General features: G+C 49.1%; 1 pseudogene; it reads right to left on the bottom strand.

Annotated features, from left to right (window-relative positions):
- Positions 1–13,383: 13,383 nt before the first annotated feature.
- LOC142313365 (ras-related protein Rab-2A pseudogene) lies at positions 13,384–14,091 on the bottom strand (annotated as a pseudogene).
- Between the last annotated feature and the right edge of the window lie 6,928 nt (positions 14,092–21,019).

The raw sequence follows: 21,019 nt of genomic DNA, 5'->3' as shown, positions 1-21,019 counted from the left end.
TTGAAACCCCCCCCAGGATGAGTGTCCCCTCCAAGAAATCCTCCATTGTTTCAACAAATCCGGCCAGGGTGTCAATTTGCCCCACATTGGGGAGGTACATAGAAACTAATGTGTAGATATGCGTGGCGATCCTGCCCTTTACCATCAAAAGCCTTCCCGTGTCATCACAGCGAGACTCCATGAATTCCCAAGGGATTGAGCGCGAGACGAGAATACTAGTACCTCGTGACTTCGGGTCTGGCAAGAAGCTATAATATGCCTCAGGGAACAAGCGTGATGTCAATTTGAACGGTTTATGCTTGCACAGATGCGTTTCTTGCAGGAAAGCAATTTGGACCCCCGATTTTTTTAATGTATTTGCCAGGATAGACCTCTTACCCGGGCTATGTAAACCTTTCAAATTCAATGTCCCACACTTCACCTCCGAGTTCCCTGGTTTATGCATGTTGGGTCAGAGACAGTGTTGAACCGCCACGGGAAAACTGACCGGATATGGGAAAGTGGGATAAGGGTCGGGTGGGAAGGGGGGGATCAAGAATAAGGTGGAATAAAGAGAACCAGAAAAAGAAAAGAAAGAGAGCAAAGAAAAAAGAACAGTAATTATTTGCAGACAGAAAGTATAAACGGTAAACAGCTGGCCTAAAAGAATGGCCAGTAAGTTTCACACAATAAAACAATACAGTCTCAGTAGAAATTAGAGACCTGGTGCTCTCCAAACGGGAGAACCACCCTTGGGGTGCGTAGAAGACCTAGGGCAAAAGCTAAACAAGCTCAAGGCATAAAAGACAATATTGAAATAAGCTGAAAACCCACATCTCACCCCCCAGTTACACAACAGGGCAGTGAGAGGCATATTTCTTATAAGAACAATGCGTTTAACAGACTATCCAACAGCATTAACAATTTAAGGGTTCATGCGTGACCCCCTCAAGGGGAGAGAGAGATGGAGAGGGAGAAGGGGAGAGAGAAAAAGACAAAGAGAGCGAAAGTAAGTGAGAAAGTGAGGACTAAAGAGATACAAAAAAAAAGGAGAGAAAACAGGGAGAAAAAGAGAGAGAAAGGGGAGAAAAAGAGAGAGGGGCGAAAAAGAAAAGGAGGAGCAAAGAGAAAGGAGAGAAGGAGATAGAAAGGGGTAAGAGAGAAAAGGATGAGCAGAGGGAGAGGGGAGAAGAGAGAGAGAGAGAGGGGCGAAAGAGAAAAGGAGGAGCAAGGAGAAAGGGGAGAAAGAGAGAGAAAGGGGCGAAAGAAAAAGAGGAGCAAAGAGAGAGAAGAAAGAGAGAGGAAAAAAAAAAAGGGGATAATAAACGCTCCACCTCTCCCCACCTCCCTCCCCCCCAAGAAAAGAGAGACATATATACTTCGCGTAACAATCAACCCAATATTTATGATGATCACATGCGGCCTAAAAGAGGCCATCTTCACAGATTACCCGCTCCTCCGACCACATATTGGAAAGCCGCAATCAGATCCGAGTGTTCAATCTAGCTCCTCCTGGGAAGATTCCCCGACCATCCTGGAGACCCTGGGACTCTTCTGAGGTCCTGCATACAGGAGTCTACCTCCTCTTCTTCTTTGGGGTAACCCGGTGGGTCTGTCCAAAAGTAGCCAGTTAGGAATCTCCACTGTCGGTGTATCAAGAAATTGGAAAAGACCCTCCACCTCCTCCGGACGCTTTAGCAGATATTGGTCTCCATTGTGGCGAACTATTAGGTGAAATGGATGTCCCCATCTGTAAGATGCTCCTTTCTCTTTAATTTTTTGTAGAATAGGGAGAAGTTGACGCCTCATGTACAGGGTTCTAGCTGAGACATCAGGGAAAAGCTTTATTTCAGACCCTTGGTAAGAGACTGTTCCATGAGCCCATGCCTTCTTCAGTATGGCTTCTTTATCTGTGTAGTAATGCAGTCTGCACAGAACATCTCTTGGCTGTGCAGTGTCCCCAGGCCCTTGGCGGAAGACTCTGTGGACTTTGTCAATCACATAGGTGGAGTCCTCTGCAGCTCCCATCACTTTGTTGAAGATTAAACTTACAGACTTAAGAAAGACAGCAGCTGTTATCTCTTCTGAGATGCCTTTCAAACGAATATTATTGCGCCTCCCACTGTTTTCTTGATCATCTAACATGATGGCGACATTTTGCAGGTGTGAACTGGATTTAGCTAGATTTTGCTCCAATGTGTTAACTCTTTCAAATAATGTGAACACATCATTCTCCACTGCAGTGGTGCGTGTATCCAGGGCATCAATGTCCCCTTTCACAATGGTCAGAGCCCTCTCATGTGCCGCCTCCATTTTAGTAACTAGATTGTCCAGATCATTTTTGGTGGGGAGAGCAGACAGCAGCTGCAGGATGCGATCTGTCTCCACAGTGAGGCCTCCTGGGTTAACCCCCTGTGTGCTCTGACCTCCATTTTGATTCTCCTGGCCATTTGGGAATTGACTTCTATGGGAGCCTGATACCCGCTGCACTGCCTGGGAGGCCCTGCTCTCCTTGCCCCCGTGAATAGCTCCATCAGGGCCCAGGCTCCCGTTCTCTTCACCAGCCTGGCACATTAGACTCTGCTGTGGGACGTGAACTCCACCGCCCCCCTATTCCTAAGTATGCCGTGCAGCAGCCGCTCCTCCTGCATTCCCCTGCACCGCTGGTCTCTGCGACGAGAGTGGAGATCTCTGTCCCAGCTGTTCCTGGATGGTGCCGCCCTGTACTTGCATGCTGTGCATCGCCACCGCCACTTCTGCCCCGCTGCCACCACCAACGACTGCTGTTACTGCAGGCGTCTGCCTCGTGGGTGCAGGCGCCACTACTGGAGCAGGCCTGGGAACCGGCGAGAGCTTTCCCCCTTTGAACAAACGATCCACCGCTGTGCTGCTGCTTCTCAGGGCTGGTGGTCCGGTTTGTGGTGCTGCCCCCGCTTCCCCGGCATGTTGTAGTGCGCCAGGTGGGTTCTGTTATGATATATGCCTCCTCACCTTGCACGAGCTCCTACAAAGCATGTCTGCCTGCCATCAAGATCAAGCCACGCCCCCGAGTGCCTGTACTTGGTGTGAACAGTCATCCCGCGCCGACAGTCCCCTCAAATGAAAAGCACATGAATATTCTCACAATTTAAGGTAATGACAATACAACTGGTTTACTTCATGACAAAAAAAAGCAGGATTTGAACAGATTAGGATTATTCTCTCCAGTAATTCAACAGGTTTAATACAACTTTGTGTTCACTCCATCACCTTGATTGTGTCCATTTGGCAGCATTGCATAACAGGAATATGCACACTGTACATGAGTAAATGACAGATACATTTTGATTACAGCCATTTTTCCTGTCCACCAATATTTTGCATTAAAAAAAAAAGTCTTCCTTCCCCGGCGTCTTGAGTAGTGAACTGCTAAAGGCTATTCCTTAGGGGGAATCTGTGATGATCACATGCAGTGTCGGACTGGCTACCGGAGGAACTGCCAGCAACAACAGCACCGGCCGCGCCCACCTGACCTCCGGAGTGGAGCCCGGACTGAACAGCGGGTTTGCAGGACTGAACTGCGACCGCCGACTGATTCCTCGGCTTTCACAGTTCAGTTCATGACAGCCGTGGACAGGCCGGGCTGAACTCCGCAGGTCAGGCGAGCACCCCGAAGCCCAATGCAGGCAACTGCAGCCAGAACTGGGCACCAGTTACAGGGACATTTGTTTTAAGAAATAAAAAGTATTCATAAAAAGTTTGGCAACTTTGCAATATACTATGGTTTTCAGGATCTCTGCTTGTTGTCAGTACATAAACTTAATCCCCCCCCCCCAAATCTCTCATTGACATATGTAGTTCACGCTGGTGCATGACCCGTTACAAAGTACCTGTAGCAAGCAGTGCACGGGCGTGATCCAACCAGGCCACGGTCACAGTCAGCCGGAGATCCTGATTTTTGGCACTCAAAGTATATTACCTCATTGCATACAATGAATAAGATTTATTTGAAAAAAGCAAAATTACCCTAAGGTTTTTCTAGAGGAAAATCCACAGAGAAATGTGGCTGTGGAAAAGAAACGGTGTTCCAACACATTTCATCATGCATTGCATATCAACAGTGAGGGATTGGAGGAAATTCACTGTAAGGCCCGTTTCACACGTCAGTGAAAAACACTGACGTTTTTCACTGGCGTGTAAAACACGCACATGTCCCTCCATGTGCTGTGAATTACGGCACACGTGGGTTGTCTAAGTGCAATCCGGGCTCCGTTCTCCGTGGCCCGTGATTGCACTTAGAAATCAACTCAACTGTGCGCGCTCCCGCTCTCCATGGTGCTGAACGCTCCCGCGGTGCAGCATCCGGCCGGCGCTGACCCCCGCAGCAGCTGCTTCCGGGTCGGCTGTGTCGTCCATCATGAATATGCGCGACAGTAATGAGCCGGCTCTGAAGCAGCAAGCAGAACGGGCTGCAGAGAACGCCGCTGAAGCCGGTGAGTAAAAATGTTTTTTATTTTAAAAGCACGTTTTTTTCTGGCACGTGTTTCACGGACCACACCACTGCGTGGTCCGTGGGACATCAGTGATGCCAGAAAAAAATGGACATGTCTCCGTGCGGCAATCACGGACACGCGTGAACGCTGCACGGAGACATGGTCAGTGAAACATCACTGACGTGTGAGCAGACCCATTCATTATAATGGGTCTGCGTATGTCAGTGATTCTGGTACGTTTAAAAAAAAGCACAAACGTACCAGAATCACTGACGTGTGAAACAGGCCTAAAGTAGCAGATTTTCTGCATACAGTTCCACAGTGGAAAACCTTCTGCGGATATATAGCCCGTGGGAAGGAACCCTTCAAGGACCTCAGCGTTTGAGCGTCTCTTACAATGCTGTCCACCTATGGAGGAGACATCCCAGTACAGGCAGCACTCCTGGAAATCATAAACATTGTCATTCTCACATGCACATTAACGTTACATCTTCAATATCATCCCATTTCCTTCATTAAAAACATATTGGTAGAGAGAAAAACAGGGCATCCCAAAAATGTCCGTTAATTTGATTCCATGTCCCTTGGAAGAGGCGACCACAGATCTGTGAATCCTGGCTACACAAAGCATTTAAAATACTATGAAAATGTGGCGCCCTAGGACCTGGTCGCCACAACGGCATTGCCCTCCTGAGGGTTAATGCTGAGCCTGGAGGTAATGGGGAAATCTACTGGCCAGTAAGTTAACATCCACCGCAGTTTCTCCCTCAGGCCAGTAGGGGGAGCTCTGAACCTGAAGTTTCAGGGAGCTTCCTTAAGCCTGACCTGGGGGAGGAGTTAGTTAGTCTGTAGGGAGCAGCAGAAGTGAACAGACACAGAGTGAGCTGTCCTGTGAATCTGGGGCCTAGAGCTGGAGCAGTTTGGCCCAGAGAAGCAGGAGTAGCTGAGAGGCAGCAGAGAGACTCGGACATCGGAGTCTGTGGTTGCCAGGGTATAAAATCCGTCCCTAGTAGCCGAATCCGAAGGGCAGGGGAGCTGCAAGCCCCTGGCCCAGACACATCCAAGGTACAGCTGCAGCATCAGGGCCCGGTGTGGACCCCAGCGGAGAAGCACCAGGGAGTGGGCCTGCGCAGCCACCTACAGAGGGAAGGGACGTGCTATTGGTCCCAGCAGCGAAGAGGGCCATTGCTGGATTCAGAGAAGCAGGGTCCTATCATCACCAAGAAAGGTACAGGAGTAGGCCTCATACTCAGCTGGCCAGAAAGATCACCCCAAGTACTTCCAGGCCGACCGGATCCCCATCACCACCTGTAACGGTCTCCCAGGACTGGACTGTGCCCAGAGTAAAAGAGGAAAAGGTAAAGAGACTGTTGTTTGTGCCTGGTTCTTTCCTCGCCTGTCGGCCCTGCACCGTGTTAGTCACACAGCACCATAGACTTTCACAAGCACCAACTGTGCCCCGGGCATTGCTCCACCTGTGGGGAGCAGTACCATCATAGCTGCCATAATATCATCCCGGAGGCCTCACACAGCAGCGGCGGCTTATTAGCCGCATACCACAGGTGGCGTCACGAACACAACCATTAACAAGCAAGCCACATATTCTACTGACACCCACCAGGGCCACGGAGCCGGGCCCAGCCACCACTGACTACCACCGGACTAGTCCAGCCCGGCACCGGGTGTCCCATAGCCCTGGGGTGGGCGAGTCAACTTTTGGCGTCACGAACAGGATTTCGTGCCCGGTCCCACCGGGTACTGTGCGCCTGCCGGAATTGTGCTTAAAAGATTGTGTACTGGCTGCAGACCACCGCCGCCATTAGCCTCGCCGAGCGCAGGAAGAAGGGGGGCGTGCCTGACAAAGAGCGCGAAGGGAGCGCGCCATCAGAGCAGAGCGCTGTTAACCCCGCGCGACCCGGAAGAAAGTTTGAAAAGTGAACGGAGCCTGGTAAGGTTCACTTAGGGGGAGGAAGATGTCCGACTCAGAGGGAGGGCAGGTGGCTGCCATAGCCCGAGACGCCGCAGCACCAGCAGAAGCAATCCCAGTCGCCGTCGCCCCGGCCCCCACTGTAGCGCCGGTAATGCCGATCACCATGCCATACATACCGGGAGCAGAATGGCTGCCGCAATACTCCGGGGAGTCCCATACCTTGAGTGACTTCAGAGAAAGCCTGCACAGCTTATTCCGGGTGTATCCGCTGACTGAGAGCCAGAAGGTGGGCATATTAATGGGACAGCTAGCCGGCGCAGCCCAGCGTGAAGCGAAGTCATGGCCTGATACAGATAAAGGGACAGCAGCCCAGATACTGGCCAAGCTAAAGAGTACGTTTGACACTCGCACCGCAGCAGAGATAAAGATGAGATTCTTTGGGTGCAAGCAGCGGGCCACAGACAGCATAAGGGACTATGCCCTAAACCTGCAAGAGGCCCTGAAAGCAGTTAAACAGGTGGACCCAGAGAGTGTACGTGAAGAAGACAAACTCCTAACTGAGCAGTTCATAGAGGGGCTCCTGTCAGATGCCCACAGGACCCAGCTGCGTATCCTGGTCCTGCAGAACCCTGCTCTGGACTTTGCCAAGTTTAAGGACCAGGCCATCAGGGTACTGAGAGAATCTACGCCGAATGACCCAGTACCCCTCCGGCCTCCTGCTATCACGTACCCCGGGGTGGTGCCTGCAACACGAGCCACTGCAGGGGCTGAGGCGCAGTCCCTGGATAAGGATCCCACTGCGGAGCTCAGACAACAGGTCCAGGAGCTGACCAAGACTGTGGCTGCCCTTGCCAAGACCGTGCAGTCTCTACAAATGACCCCCTCGCCTGCGAAAATCGAGTTGGCCTCCAGCCCAGAGGACGTCCCATGGATGCGACAGAGAAGGATTCCGCCGACCCGAGGCAGAGACACAGACCGGTACGATTCAACAGGACAACCGATCTGCCGCAACTGCAACCAGGCGGGCCACATTGCACGACGCTGTCCTTTAAATGGGCCGAGCCTGGGGCCAGGAGCCGACCCCCAGGTGTAAGGAAGCCCGGCTCAACCCCCAGCCGCAGCAAGTATGTGGGAGGACGACCGGTCCTTCCTATTGTGCTGGATGGAATCCCTTTGAATGCCCTCCTGGATACGGGGTCCCAGGTAACAACCATCCCCCACAAACTGTACAAAAGATATTGGGCCGATTCAGACATTGACCATGGCCCAGATGATGATTTAACAATTGTGGCCAGTAATGGTCAGCCCTTACCTCAGATTGGGTACAAAGAAGTAACCATTAAAGTGGGGCGGGTGGAATTGCCATGTCAGGGGATGATAATTGTAGATATTGATCGCAAAGAATCTGACCCACTGCTAACTCTTGGTACAAATGTGATAGAAAATTGTATTGCCGAAGTGATAATTTTGTTACAGCAGGCGTCTGAAACTGCCAGCTCCGGGCAGCAGCGTGTCCTACAGAGGGAGATCAGAGCCCTGATGAGGAGGCAGCAGGTAGAGCTGGCCGGAGGAGAAATTGGCAGTGTGAGGGTAAGTGACCCCCTCCCCATTGTAATACCCCCAAGAAGTGAAATGTTGATATGGTGTCGGGCAGCAATAGGCCTCAAGGGTCAGGATTACCATGCCTTGGTAGAACCAGTGTATTCAGACAGTAGGCCTGGAGTCCTGATAGCCAGAGGGGTAGCGGACGTCCGCAAGGGGAGAGTGCCCGTCCGTGTCCTGAATTGTGGGGAGGAGGAGGCCAAATTGCCCCGGTATGCCACTGTGGCAAAATTGTATACTGTCAGCAACAATACCATTAAAGCAGTGGAACCCTTGATCCCGTCCGACCAGGCGGAAGACAATGGCTCCAAGGGGCAGCCGGAAGACTGGTGCCAAAAATTACATGTGGGCACCGACTCCACCCCCTCACACCAAAAGCATGGGGTTTACCGGGTGGTACAGGAGTACGAGCGGGTCTTCAGCAAACACCCCCTAGATTTTGGGCAGGTGAAAGGGGTTCAACATCAAATCCCCACGGGTGATCATCATCCCATTAAAGAAAGATACCGCCCTGTACCCCCCGCACAGTATCAGTGTGCCAAGGAAATGTTACGGGAAATGAAGGAGGCTGGGGTTATCAGAGATAGTTGTAGCCCCTGGGCAGCTCCACTAGTGCTCGTAAAGAAAAAAGATGGTACAATGAGAATGTGTGTAGATTACAGGCAAATTAACCGCATTACACATAAAGATGCCTATCCACTACCCAGAATAGAGGAGTCACTAACAGCCTTAAAGTCAGCTAACTATTTCTCCACCTTGGATCTCACCAGTGGGTATTGGCAGGTTCCCGTGGCAGAGGCGGACAAGGAGAAGACTGCATTCACGACACCAATGGGTCTCTGTGAGTTCAATTGTATGCCATTCGGGCTCTGCAACGCCCCAGGGACATTCCAAAGGTTGATGGAGTGCTGCTTGGGCCACCACAACTTCGAAACCGTGCTGCTGTACCTGGATGACGTAATAGTCTACTCCAAGACTTATGAGGACCACCTGAAGCACTTAGCAGAAGTGTTTGAGTCCTTGTCGAAATATGGCCTGAAGATCAAGCCGTCCAAATGTCACCTCTTGAAGCCAAAGGTACAGTACCTGGGTCATGTGGTCAGCGCAGAAGGCGTGGCACCTGATCCGGAGAAAGTCACGGTAATTAAGGACTGGCCAAGACCCACCACGGTGAAGGAGGTGCGGCAGTTCCTTGGACTGGTGGGCTACTACCGAAGGTTCATTGATGGGTTCACCAAGATAGCAGCGCCCCTTCAAGATCTCCTGGTGGGCCAGCCGAAGCAGGCTAAGAAGCAGAGCCCTCCATTTGAATGGGGCAGCCAACTGGAAACATCCTTTGTCCGGCTGAAAGGGGCTCTCACGGGAGAAGAAATTCTGGCCTACCCTGACTACAGCCAACCGTTTATACTGTACACAGACGCCAGCAACGTGGGACTGGGAGCAGTTCTGTCCCAGGTACAGGGAGGCAGAGAGAGGGTAATAGCGTACGCCAGTAGGAAGCTTCGGCCCACGGAAAGGAATCCAGAAAACTACAGTTCCTTCAAGCTGGAGTTCCTCGCTATTGTGTGGGCAGTGACTGAACGCTTCAAGCACTATCTGGCATCGGCCAAGTTTACCATCTTCACGGACAACAATCCGTTGACACACCTGGCAACAGCCAAGTTAGGTGCGATGGAACAGCGATGGATGGCCCGGCTGTCTAACTTTGACTTTACCATCAAGTATCGGGCTGGCAAGAAGAATAACAATGCTGATGCGCTGTCCAGAATGCCTCACTTACCCGAGTCTGGAGAAGACCTGGATGAACTCGAAGAGATAGAGTTACCGGCTTTCCATCACCAGGGTGTTTCACAGTGTGAGCATGCTGTGGGAGTGAAGCGCTTAAACCAGCACGAGGTCTCGGTCAATCCATTACTCCACCATAATTGGGAAGAAACACAGAATGGTGACCCGGCCGTGCGATTGGTCAAAGAGAAGCTAGCGCAGGCTGAGACCCATCTTGGCCCAGACGCTCCAGAGGAAGCCCAGCAGCTGTGGAAGGAGAGGGGACGACTGTTCACCTACCAGGGCAAGCTCTGCAAGAGATATGTCAACTATCGAACAAATGAACTTGTCTGGCAGATAGTGGTTCCGCAGAGGGATGCTCCAATGGTCCTAGCAGCGTATCATGATAACGCCGGGCACTTCGGGTGGAAGAAGTTGGAGGCCTTACTCCGTGATCGGTTCTACTGGGTGCACATGAGAAAGATGATCGAGAAATGGTGCCGAGACTGTGGCCCTTGTAACTTGAGGCGGAAGGATGATGCCAGCCAAAGGTCTCCCCTACAGCCAATTGTCACGAAGCAGCCCCTGGAGTTGGTGGCCCTGGACCACGTGAAGTTAACACCAAGCCGGTCAGGCTATGTGTACGCCCTCACCATTGTGGACCATTACTCTCGTTTCCTGGTAGTAGTGCCTGTGAAGGACCAGACAGCCAGGACGGCAGCTAGAGCGTTCCAGGCATCCTTTTGTCGACCGCACGGCTATCCGGAAAGGGTACTGACGGATCAGGGTCCTGCATTCGAGGCTGAAGTGTTCCAAGAGTTCTGTAACATGTACGGTTGTAAGAAAATTCGAACCACACCGTACCACCCCCAGACCAATGGACTGTGCGAGAAAATGAACCATGTGGTTATTGATATGCTGAAGACCCTACCGCTGGAAGAGAGGAACCAATGGCCAGAAAAGTTGCCAGATCTGGTAGACTTGTACAACCACATCCCAGTGAATTCGACCAACTGCAGCCCCGCTTACCTGATGCGAGCCAGACCAGGCAAGTTGCCTGTAGACTTTGAGATGGGGACTGTGTCGCCTGAGGCGGTTCAAGAAATAGAGGATTGGGATGCAGAACGGCAGCAGCGGTACCGTAAGGTCCAGGAGTGCGTGGAAAGGAGCCTGTCTCAAGCAAGAACGAGACAAGAACAGCATTACAATCAAACAGCCCCAGCAACTCCCTTAGCACCTGGAGAACAAGTCCTCAAGAAGAAGCGGAAGACGCATAAGTTGGATGATCAGTGGGAAAACGAGCCCTACACCATTATCCCCTCCAACTTTGACAATAGTAAGGTATGCCTCATAAGCAAAGATGAAGGCAAGACCTGTCAAGCAATTTCCCGAGACCGCCTGAAAGCGTGCCCTGAACGGTGCCGAATCCAAAGAGAAATGGAAGGAGTACAAGGAAGTCCCCAAAGTCAAGAGAAAGAAGGGGAGATGATTCAAACCATCCTTGGGAAGTTCCCCAAAACTTGGACCCGAATCAACAATGCCATAGTGGTACCAGTTTTGGCGTTTCCGCAGTTGGTCGAGCCAGAAACAGAAAAGGTTCCGGATCCACCTAAAGAATCGTCCGCTCCAGCACGAGATGACACGCCAGCAGTGGAACAGGAGGATCAACCCCCTGTCAGTGGTGAACCTGTCATACCCTTGGCGACTCCTGGACCACAAAGGCAACCATCACGCTTACCTATTGGGGTTAGGCCCACCTGTAGTGCTGAGATAGAAGACGTACCACGTAGTCAGGGGCAAACACCAGAGCTACGTAGGTCCCAGCGCAGCACTCGGGGACAACCCCCTCTAAGGTATAGGGAGTCTACTGTATAAAGTAAAGAGTACTTATTAGAGTGTAAATAGTTATGCAAAATGTCTGTCATGTTGTGCACAAAATGTTTTCTTTTTCTTTGATTGCGAAAATGGACAATTGGGCCACTGGACTATGGGTGGCCAACACCTAAATTGTTCATAGTTAGCACCAGTGTGCTCAAACACCCCTGAAGAAAAACCCGTCCGGCGTGCATAGAGTGGGGTCATCAATGCTCTGACGCACGCCCAGAGCCTACGTTGGGGGTTTGATCGCGGCGGGTCCCCCATGGAGCAGTGTAATGGACACCCGGCAGGGAGCCACACTGGACTCTTATAGAAATGTTTAAGATTGTAACGTTAAAGAGAATGTGCCTCCCATATTGGGATGAAATGTATGACATGTTATGTTTTGTTTCTACAGTCCGGGAGTACTGAATTTAACTAAGGGGGAGTGTGGCGCCCTAGGACCTGGTCGCCACAACGGCATTGCCCTCCTGAGGGTTAATGCTGAGCCTGGAGGTAATGGGGAAATCTACTGGCCAGTAAGTTAACATCCACCGCAGTTTCTCCCTCAGGCCAGTAGGGGGAGCTCTGAACCTGAAGTTTCAGGGAGCTTCCTTAAGCCTGACCTGGGGGAGGAGTTAGTTAGTCTGTAGGGAGCAGCAGAAGTGAACAGACACAGAGTGAGCTGTCCTGTGAATCTGGGGCCTAGAGCTGGAGCAGTTTGGCCCAGAGAAGCAGGAGTAGCTGAGAGGCAGCAGAGAGACTCGGACATCGGAGTCTGTGGTTGCCAGGGTATAAAATCCGTCCCTAGTAGCCGAATCCGAAGGGCAGGGGAGCTGCAAGCCCCTGGCCCAGACACATCCAAGGTACAGCTGCAGCATCAGGGCCCGGTGTGGACCCCAGCGGAGAAGCACCAGGGAGTGGGCCTGCGCAGCCACCTACAGAGGGAAGGGACGTGCTATTGGTCCCAGCAGCGAAGAGGGCCATTGCTGGATTCAGAGAAGCAGGGTCCTATCATCACCAAGAAAGGTACAGGAGTAGGCCTCATACTCAGCTGGCCAGAAAGATCACCCCAAGTACTTCCAGGCCGACCGGATCCCCATCACCACCTGTAACGGTCTCCCAGGACTGGACTGTGCCCAGAGTAAAAGAGGAAAAGGTAAAGAGACTGTTGTTTGTGCCTGGTTCTTTCCTCGCCTGTCGGCCCTGCACCGTGTTAGTCACACAGCACCATAGACTTTCACAAGCACCAACTGTGCCCCGGGCATTGCTCCACCTGTGGGGAGCAGTACCATCATAGCTGCCATAATATCATCCCGGAGGCCTCACACAGCAGCGGCGGCTTATTAGCCGCATACCACAGGTGGCGTCACGAACACAACCATTAACAAGCAAGCCACATATTCTACTGACACCCACCAGGGCCACGGAGCCGGGCCCAGCCACCACTGACTACCACCGGACTAGTCCAGCCCGGCACCGGGTGTCCCATAGCCCTGGGGTGGGCGAGTCAAAAACATTTTAGTGTTGATAATTCAGTTCTTAGTCAAGGGAACAAGACAACATTTAAACAAACAACCACAATCAAGAAACCTAGAAATCAAAAGCAAATAGGTACAGTATGAATACAATTTCCCAAATCTTTCTCTTTAAAGTGAACATTGAAACTCTGGAGGAAGGGCGCAGGAATAGGTAAACGTACATGTAAATAGCCTATGAACAGGGGAGGTAGCCACAGGAGGCTCCTTGGATGGAAAAAAAAAAAAAAAAGAAAAAAGAAAAATAAAATAAAAAAAAACAAAACAAAACACAGGTTCAACAACAGCTGCCCCCAGCTTGTCCTGCATTGTGCGGTCCAGTTGGCCCAGGCATTGGGTTTTGTGGTCCAATTTTGATGCCATTTGCCTCATTATTATTGTCAAAGACGCCTTCTTGAATTTTTTCGTAAATCTCTTTTGCTGTGTTTATGAATGCCTCCTCCACATTTGAAGCTGTTTTGGCTGAAGTTTCCATGAAAATTAGACCATGTTCTCTGGCAAACGCTTCACCTTCATTTTTTTTTACTTCTCTCCTGGATTCTAAATCACTTTTATTGGCAATTAGCATGATCACCATGTTTGAATTTGAGTGTTGACGGGCGTCTTCAAGCCAGGTAGTCAGATGATTGAATGTGTCTCTCCTTGTAATATCATAAACTAATAAAGTACCGGCAGTGCCTCTGTAGTATGACCTTGTGATGGAGCGAAAAGATTCCTGACCAGCTGTGTCCCATATCTGAAGTTTAATTTGCTTGCCGTCAATTGTTATCATTCGTGCACCAAATTCTACACCAATTGTCAGGTCGTGGACTGGCTGGAACCTCTTGTCTGTGAACTGCAGGAGTAGACATGACTTCCCAACACTGGTGTCGCCGATGATAATGTATTTGAAGAGATAAGGGTACGCCATGTCCGAATGATCTGTCTCCACGTCACTGCTACTAACGGACGGGCTCATCAGATCATCTTTTGAGCCTGTCCAGATTATTATCAGATTATCAATGTAGCGGAAGTATGCTAGAGGTTTAATAGCACAAGATTCCAAGAATTCCTCCTCTAGTTTAGCCATAAACAGGTTAGCATATTGTGGTGACATTTTGCTTCCCATAGCGCTGCCCATACACTGTTGGTATATATTATCTCTAAAGGAGAAATAGTTGTGGTGGAGCACAAACCTGATGAATTGCAGAGCTGGTTCCGTGGCCAGATTGTTTTTTTGGAGGAAATATTTGCATGCAGCAAAGAGACTCTACATCCATGGTGGCTAATATTGTATCCTCTGGAAGTGGACCCAAGGCTGACAATTTGCATAGAATGTCTGTGGTATCCTGGATGTAACTAGGTGTGCTTCTCACCAGGGGTTTCAGAGTGTTCTCCACCCAGCCTGAGATGTTCTCAGTTAATGTCCCAATACCAGAGATGATGGGTCTCCCTGGATTACCATCTTTATGTATTTTGGGTAACATGTAGAAGGTACCTGTTTGGGGATTGTCTGGTACTAGATCCAGTAGAGAGGATGACATAGAGCCAAACTCATTGAATATATCTGTTAGTTCCTTTTTGTATTTTTTGGTGGGATCTTCCTGGAGCGGAGTGTAGTATTTTTTATCCAAGAGTCAATATTACCCTGTATTACCATGCAGTATAAGTGATTAGGTCAGTACGATTACAAACATAAAACCTACAAATTTGACCACCACACAAAAAGCAAGGCCAGTTCAGACATACTGTATATAAAGCCGGGCAATGATACAGTGGTAAACACAAAACCTACAAACACTACCCTGAAAGGACTCAAACAAATTTATTGCAAAAATATCTTTATTATTAAAAGTTATAAAACAATGGTACAGCAGAAAACGTCAAAAATATCTCAATCAAATATGCCCCATGGTACTATATAGTCATCAGTTTGTCAACATTGAGTATCTAAATATGTCATACATTAATAGTCATAATGACAAACTGTAAAATATAGCATCAAATAAATAAATTATGACAAAATATCAAATGCCAAACAAAGGGGTCACAACAATAATGTAATATAAAAAAGAGGATCATTCACAAAGAAAAGACACAGGCTAATTAGGTAGCAACTGTGACTAGATGGTATTGTATGGGCAAATAGATACTAATAAGGGTATAGTAACAATCAATATCAAAAGGCTTGTAATAAAGCCTGATATGTAAAAAAAAAAACAAAACAAAAAAACCGGTATAAAAAGAAATGACCACTAATAAAATAACACAGTGCTACATATTATAACAGCCTCACCAATAACACCCTGATGCGTTTCGACGTTGGTTTCTCCAAGGGCGTATTGGCTTTCGCCCTTAGAGAAAGCCACGGCGAAAAGTGTCAGAATGTTATTTTCTTAGTAGGCATTTTTTTTATATCATTTTTTTTTGTTTTTTGTTTTTTTACATATCAGGCTTTATTACAAGCCTTTTGATATTGATTGTTACTATACCGTTATTAGTATCTATTTGTCCATACAATACTATCTAATCACAGTTGCTACCTAATTAGCCTGTGTCTTTTCTTTGTGAATGATCCTCTTTTTTATATTACATTATTGTTTGATACCTTTGTTTGGCATTTGATATTTTGTCATAATTTACGGTATTTGTTTGATGCTATATTTTGCAGTTTGTCATTATGACTACTAATGTATGACATATTTAGATACTCAATGTTGGTAAACTGATGACTATATAGTACCATGGGGCATATTTGATTGAGATATTTTTCACGTTTTCTGCTGTACCATTGTTTTATAACTTTTAATAATAAAGTTATTTTGCAATAAATTTGTTTGAGTCCTTTCAGGGTAGCGATTACAAACATACCAGATCTTTTTTTTAGGTTTGGCTACTATCACATTAAACGCTTTTTTACAAAATAAAGATTTTTTTGCATCACTGAATTTTGCAAGATATAGAGTTTTTATATTTCTTCCCACAGAGTCATGTAAGGGCTTGTTTTTTTTGCAGGATGAGTTGGAGTTTTTATTGGTATCGTTTTGGGCCACATAATATTGTTGAACGCTTTTTTGTGAGGCAGAAGCAAGAAGAAAGAGCAATTCAAGAATTGTTGTTTTTTTTTTATGCATTTCACTAAGTCGTAAAAGTGATAAGACACCTTTATTATTCGGGTCAGTACAATTACAGCGATACTGGCACATAGTGTGACGGGATCACTAGGAACAGGGGAGCCTAAACTGGCCCTCAAACTAGGGGAACCCTGGCTGACCCTGATCCCAAAGATATGTCTTAAGGTGGTGATGTTTGGGCCGCAATCCTAACCCTAGCTCCTCAATAACCCTTGTCGAGTGGCCCACCTCTCACCGAGGAGAGGGCCAGGACAGGAATGATTAACTTGACACAAAGAAACAGATGGGGGACACAAAACAAAACACAAACTCACTGCAATCACTCACAGAGGTATAGACAATACATTCTCAGGAGGAAATTAAAGGAAGGAAATAATTAGACAAGAGTATTTCCAGAACACATCAAACAGCACACAGACATACAACAGCAACTGGATAACAAAGCATAAGGACTGGCATTGCAAAAGCTATCATTGGCATGGGAGACCAAGCTCCATTATCTTTAAAAGGGCATAGGCGACTATTATAGGTCTCCTGCAACATGTGACTCAAGCAGTAATCCAAAGGCTAGCAGAAATGAACTCCTGCAAGCCCGATTACTAACAAGAGCACAGCTGGTCAACGGCCGAGCCTGTCTGTGCAACTCAAAAGCAGCATTGTGTGGAGTGTCTGACTCTGTTGTAGGAACAGTGTCAGAAGTAGTCCTCATACTCGGCAAGTTTTGATCCAGACACCGTGTGACAGATACCACATTCATTTTTTTATGTTTTGCCGCTTTTACACCTTAAAAACAATTGTATAGAAAAAAACCATTTTTTTTTGCAATACTATAATCTGAAAGCTACAGTTTTTTTAATTTTTCACCGACATAGCTGGTTGGTGGCTTTTCTTTCTGCAAGACAAGATGATGTTTTCACCGATATCATTTTTATTTACCTAGACTTTTTGATCGCATTTCATTTCACTTTTTAGTCAGCTATATGATGAAAAGACAGTTATTAGTACATTTGTGACAGCCTGGGCTTTACTGTCATGTAAACCAAGCTCCTGGTGGTGAACGCGTAGGAACAGCTTCTGTGCATGTACGATAGTCAAGAGACATACTGGGTTTGTCCAAGGTCGTGAACAGGTTACGATGACATAAAGGGTTTTGCTTGTTAAAATTGTACAGTGATTGCACATCATCGATCATTCGATTGTAACTGTGAAGTTTACCAAATGTTCCCTTATTTGTACACTCTGAGTTTATACCTTTAAATCCGTCCACCCATCTTTTACTACTTCTGTTCCTGTACAAGAAATATAACCTTAAGTCACACTGAGATGCCTGCGTGTTGCATACTTGGTCCAAGTTTACAAGGGCATACACTTTTTTTTGTTGCTTGACTCATCTATTAAAGGATAGATGATCTGTATTTAGGGTCAATATAACATTTATTAACTAGGATTTTATTACACAGCTTAATTGCTACTATTTCCAGACACACGGCTGCATAACTTAAATTATTCTTTCCTAAAGTATATTATATACCGTACACATTAGACTAATTGAGTCTGAATCCACCAAAATAGATGACAGATTCAGCAGGTAGTATAATGTGTATGAGTGCTCCAGACAAATGATTGTTGGGAGAGATATTGATCGGGCATGTCCAATTTCAGACTTCTGATTGCTTTGATCTTAAGCCTGATGGTAGAGCTTTTTCATAAAGCACACAGGGGTGCTCAGCCGAACAAGCGCTCCTGTTTATGGAAGAGCTAGTGAAATGGTTGCAACTTAAAAATTAGTCAAACCATCATTTAGCTGACAACCATTGAATATGCATGGCGGGCTTAAAGAAGAAAACTATCTTGTTTGGGACACTTTTTTACACGCCACCATCTTTTTTGGTATGATCACATCTTGTGTATAAACTGATCTATAAGATCATATAACTTAGGTACACATTAATCCATAATCAATTCCACAATATTGCCATAATAGACAAACAGCGTGTTAATGAAAAAAATGTCATTTCAAATACTTCCCTCAAATTGGTGCGGTGCGCACGGCCTCGACGCATTTCACCACCTGTTGTCGGATAATCAGGAGGCCCAGGGGACAAAGAAGAAGGAAAACTCCAATAGCTTCAGTAGTGATGCTATTGGAGTCTTCCATCTTCTCAGGGGCATAACTACCGTGGTCGCAGAGGTCACGACTGCGACAGGTCCCGGGGGGCTATGGGGCCCGCCCTGCAGATCAGCAGCCAGCTCCTCTCTGTAAGAGAGGAGCTGCCCTGATCAGTGGCAGATCATGCTGTCTGTATACACCCATGAGTCAGGGGCCGGCGGTGTCAGCGGCGGCGAAGAGACCCGGGCCCACCTCACCCGTCATCGCACACAGCAATGAAGAAAAATGGAGAGGAGCGCTCCGTTCCATTTTCCTTCATTCTCCCCCTGTGCCTGCGCTCGCAGGGCATGGTGACGTCATCACTGCGCGCTGCTGAGATGAAACAACAGAGCGCAGGACGGGAGGAATCTGATCGAGGAAACGAGGGGTGGTGAGGATAGTCACTACGCTCTGTGCGCGCAGACACAGGGGGAGAATGAAGAAAAATGGAACGGAGCGCTCCTCTCCATTTTTCTTCATTGCTGTGTGCGATGACGGGTGAGGAGGGCCCGGGTCTCTTCGTCGCCGCTGACACCGGGCCCCCCTGACTCATGGGTGTATACCGACAGCGTGGTCTGCCAGTGATCAGCGCAGCTCCTCTCTTACAGAGAGGAGCCGGCTGCTGATCTGCAGGACGGGCCCCATAACCCCGTAGGCCCGGTCGCAGTCGCGACCTCTGTGACCGCGTTAGTTACGCCCCTGTGTTCAGTACAGACACGGAACTTTACAGTTTCAGTTTTGCCCATCACTAGTCTTTAGTGTGTAGTTGTGGCGCCCCTGACCTGGTCAGGCACCAGTGAGTACTGCACCCATGCTGGGTCAGTACAAACAGGTAATCCCAAAGGATGAATAGGGTGTGAACACACAGATACATAGTGGCTAGTTCTCACACACACCATAGAGGGGACCCCAGGGCAGAGCCAGGAGGGGGCGTGGCCTCCACATCTCAGCTAGTGGTGCGGTGGAGAGCTGGTTGCTAGGTTGCAGTGGCAGGCACAGAGGGGAGGCAGTAGTGAACCAGTCTCAAGTGAGGAAGCGCAGTGTGCAGTCGCAGAAGGAGGATGTGCGCAGAGTCACTAGTCAGACATTGCACGTGTCGTGGCTGTTTGCGGTGGAGTTCGGTTGCCACACAGTCAGACTGAAAGACACCTCAGGAAGAAGCGGGGTGATTGAGTATGGGGACTCCTGGCAGACCAGGCACGCAGGGGAAACAGGTTCCCGAAGTAGGCTCAAGTTTAACTACCTACTAAACCTGCCGGTGGGGTGGACAACGAGTCCCACACAAAACATACAGAGTCCGCAGCATCAGCAGCAACGAGGGGCCCCATAAGTGAGATAGGGCAAGAAGCCATCTTTACTTGGTCCACGCTGCCAGCAAACGGGCCAGAAAGGGGAGAAAAGGCAAATGCGACTTGCCTGGATGAATGTCATACAACTGAACGTGAGTAAAAACCCTGAAAGACATTTCTGGACTGTGTGTGAGTTCTTCTGCGACCTGTGGTACTAAGTATCTACACCCGAGCTCCTGGGGCCAGCCTCACTCTCGGGAGGCCATAATACCAAGCTGCAGACACCATCTGCCCCAGACGCTCGTTAAACTGCAGTGGCGGTCACCCCTCATCCTGACCGCAAAACCGAGAGTGGCTTCACGATTCCTATTAAAGTTAACCTGACATATCTGTTGCCAGAAGATTTCCAGCACGCGAAGACCCTGCATCCCTGGAGGTGGAGAGAAGTCCCTGAGGTCCCGGAGGCGATCACTGCAGGTGAGGGGCTTCACATCTGGCATCACAAACAGGATAAGGACTAGACCTGTTCAGACAGGTGACAGTGCGCCTTGGCGGTCCGCGTGAAAAATTTGATACGCCGCCATATTGCCACCTCAGAAAGCAGAAAACAGCAGCAGCCCACGCAAAAAGAAGTAACCGCTCACGAAGAGGCGTGGCTACCCCGAGACCCCTGGAGTGCTCTGACCGAGTGCACAGAGAAGATGAGGGCGGATCTGACCCTAGACGGTGGGGATCTTCCAGGCTGGTGTAAAAAGAAACGAAACTGAGAGAAAAAACGAAACCTAGGCTGCAGCGTGACCAGAACCTGGTGAGCAGCGACGGAGAGAAGATGTCGTCTGCAAGCAGTGAGCCAGAACCAGGCACTGCCGCCTAGTGGGACTGGGAGCTCGCCAAGTTCTGTGACTGGGTGCAAGCACGAATCCTCCAGCAAGTGATGGAGTGGCGCTCGGAGCTGCAGGAGATGTCTGTGGCGATTCGGGCCCACGAGAAGTGGGCCATGCAACCGATACCGTGCCGAGAAGTGACCACCCAGACCCCCATGCTGCTGCCCTTGAGCAAGTCCTGCACTGCCCCTGCCCAATCGGGTGTGCTGACCCCGCCGGCGCTGTCCCCGGCGGCCGATGTAATGCCTGCCGCAGCAACGCCGCGCCCGGCCAGACCAGACCAGACCTCAGCAACGCCCCGTCCGGCCAGACCAGACCAGGCCGCAGCAACGCCCCGTCCGGCCAGACCAGACCAGGCAGCAGCAACGCCCCGTCCGGTCAGACCAGACCAGGCCGCAACGCCTTCTACTTCTACGTGCTGACCAGAAGCGGTCACAGCGCC

This window comes from Anomaloglossus baeobatrachus, chromosome 5 (assembly GCF_048569485.1).
Source record: "Anomaloglossus baeobatrachus isolate aAnoBae1 chromosome 5, aAnoBae1.hap1, whole genome shotgun sequence".
NCBI classification, from domain to species: domain Eukaryota; kingdom Metazoa; phylum Chordata; class Amphibia; order Anura; family Aromobatidae; genus Anomaloglossus; species Anomaloglossus baeobatrachus.
The sequence above is the reverse complement of the archived record's forward strand: the minus strand, read 5'-3'. Positions and strand labels throughout refer to the sequence as shown.